Source organism: Mus caroli, chromosome X (genome assembly GCF_900094665.2).
Source record: "Mus caroli chromosome X, CAROLI_EIJ_v1.1, whole genome shotgun sequence".
In the NCBI taxonomy this organism is placed as follows: domain Eukaryota; kingdom Metazoa; phylum Chordata; class Mammalia; order Rodentia; family Muridae; genus Mus; species Mus caroli.
Window position 1 is genome coordinate 92,728,657 of NC_034589.1, and position 2,919 is coordinate 92,731,575.

Consider the following 2,919-nt stretch of genomic DNA (forward strand, 5'->3'; position numbering starts at 1 on the left):
ATTAAAAATTAAAAAAAAATAAAAATAAAAAAATTCTAAAAACAAATAATAAAATACATCAAAACGGCATACATTAAGTCATTTTATACTAGTCTGGAGTAGTTTCAGTAAGGTACTAATTAGCTTGTTATCCTAAGCTAAGCTGTCATCCTTGGATTTAAATATTAGCATATGACAATGGGGGAGAAAAGACTCTGGTCTATCATCTCTTTCCATATCAATACAAACAGACTAGGCCATCATGTTTGCCCTAAACCTGTGGGGTCAGGCCACTTCTGACAAGTAAACTGGGAAAAGGCAAATTAGATGGAAAGCATGAGTCCTTCTAAAGAGGCAAACAGCCATGGTTCTACCTAGCTGTTGGGTGTAAGGAACCCAAAGGAAAGATGTAGATTACCAACACCTTATTATTTTACCCTGGAATGGATTTTCTGTATTCTCCTATTATATTTATGCAAAATTTAGGACACAGAGCCCCAATAACTTTGTCAGCCTCTGGTGCCTTACTCTGATCTTCAACCCACTGACAAAGCTTGGCCTTACTCTTCCCACTTTCACGATTGGAATTTCTTTTCAGTTGGCAAATAATGACTAGAATAGGAGTCAGGAGGTCTGTGTTCAGTTTCTAACTCTGACACTCACTTGTTGGTAACATGAAGAAATTGTTTAGAGTACACATTGCAAAGATGTACTTTCCCACCTATCAAAGGAGGATAATAATCACTGCCTAGCTCAGAGAACCATTGTAAGGATAAAAATCAGTAATTGAAGAAAAGTGTTTTAAAAATAATAAAGCCTGGGCCAGAAAGATGGCTCAGCAGGTAAACATGCTTGCTGCCAATCCTGATGACCTGAATGTAATCCTAAGGACACAGATGATAAAAGGAGAGAACTAATCCTCACAGATTCTCTTTTGACCACCATGCACATAATGTGGTATGTACATACATACATAAACACACACACACAAACACACACACATACACACACATATGCATACACACACATGCCCAAAGTAAATAAAATACTTAAAAATTCAAGGAAATAATAAAACCTTTAAGTTGTAAAATGTAAAGATGATTTTCTAGGTTTATCTATTATTTATTGAATAACTCAAAAATTTTCAGAGCTCACTTTTTTGGAGCCTCTGTTCTGGTATTGTTTATTAGAAAAGCAAAGATCCATATTTTACTAAAAATTCAATTTTGTCATGGGAGCTAAAAAGTAACTACCAGTCAGTGGTAAATAAATGTATTGTTAAAGAGAGAATGTAATTGGCAGTGCCTGAAAGTATAAATCAGAAAGAGAAAAAGAAAAGCTACTCTGTGGTTTGGAAATGTGATCTGTTTTTATATAGGCATTATGGGATTACCCAGCTATTATATGAGATGAAGGAACATAGTTTCATGCAATGATTTTGTTCTAAGTACAAATGTGGGTAGTTTTCAAGAGCTCATGGGAAAGCTTTGAAAATTCTCTAAACTATTAAAGAAGTTTCCATCTAAAATACATCTCCAGGTAAAGTAAATGGATCTTAAGATCTATGAGAGGTGTACTGTAATGTCACATTGGCCTATGTGTTTGACTGCAACTGGATCCACACAGTAATGTCCTTTCCAAATTTCATGCAGGTGCTTCTTGTTGTTAAATTCTAACCTGAAACAATTGAAAGGAGGAAATTCTAGAAAATGTAGTTCTTAATTTTGGTACTATTTTGTTGATAGAGAACATCTACAATACTAGGAACTACTTGAGGCTGTGTCATGAAGTCTTTCTCACAGAGACTTCACAACAGCTTGTTGTGCTACGTAGTCTCATGCCAAATTGATAAAGGCTACACTTATCTGAAAGGAGGGAATCTCAATTAAGAAAATGCCTCTATAAGATCTGGCTGAAGAGCAATTTTCTTAATTAGTGATTGATCAGGGAGCACCTGTGGTGTCATCCCCAGGCTGGTGGTTCTGGGTTCTATACGAAGCAGGCTGATCAATCCATGGGAAGTAAGCAGCACCCCTCCATGGTCTCTGCATCATCTCCTGCCTCCATGTTCCTATTCTGTTTGAATCCTTGTCTTGGATTCCATCAGTGATGGACTATAATATGGACCTGTAAACCCAATAAACCCTTTCCTCCTCAACTTGCTTTTTTGGACATGTTATTTCATCACAGCAATAAGAGCCCTAAGATCACCTTGGTTCTGGGACTCCGCAGAAAGTAGTCTGCACAGGTGAGAGTGTGGACTACAGAAGCTAACAGCTTCTGGGACAGGAGAGAGCCACAGAGCTTCTGAGGAAGCACCATTTTCGGGCTCCAGACATCCAGCCACCTTCCCGGCCAGAGGACAGGTGTCCACCCGGCCCGGGAGGCTTTTGCCTCAGGATTTGTGGTAGCCATCTTGGGTCCGGGACTCCACAGAAAGTAGTCTGCACAGGTGAGAGTGTGGATTACTGAAACAACAGCTTCTATGATAGGCCAAAGCAACACAACTTCTGGGAAAGAACCTGTTTTGGGTCTTCATCTTCGGCCAGGAGGAGGTACAAATGCCTGATAACTGTGCACCTTCCCTGTAAGAGGAGTGCTTGCCTGCGGAGACTGCTCGAACCACTGAAACTCAGAGGAGAGCGCTAGTCTCCCAGGTCTGCTGATAGAGGGTAACAAAATCACCAGAGGAACAATCTCTAAACAGAGACAAATATAACAACTAACTCCAGAGGTAACAAGATAGCGAAAGGAAAATGTAGAATCTTATTAACAGAAACCAAGACCACTCACCATCATCAGAATCCAGCTCTCCCACTTTGCCCAGTCCAGAGCACCCCAACAATGGTAGAGGACATCAAGAAGGACTTTAATAACTCACTTAAAGAAATACAGGAGAACACTGCTAAACAGGTAGAAGACATTAAAGAGGAAGCACAA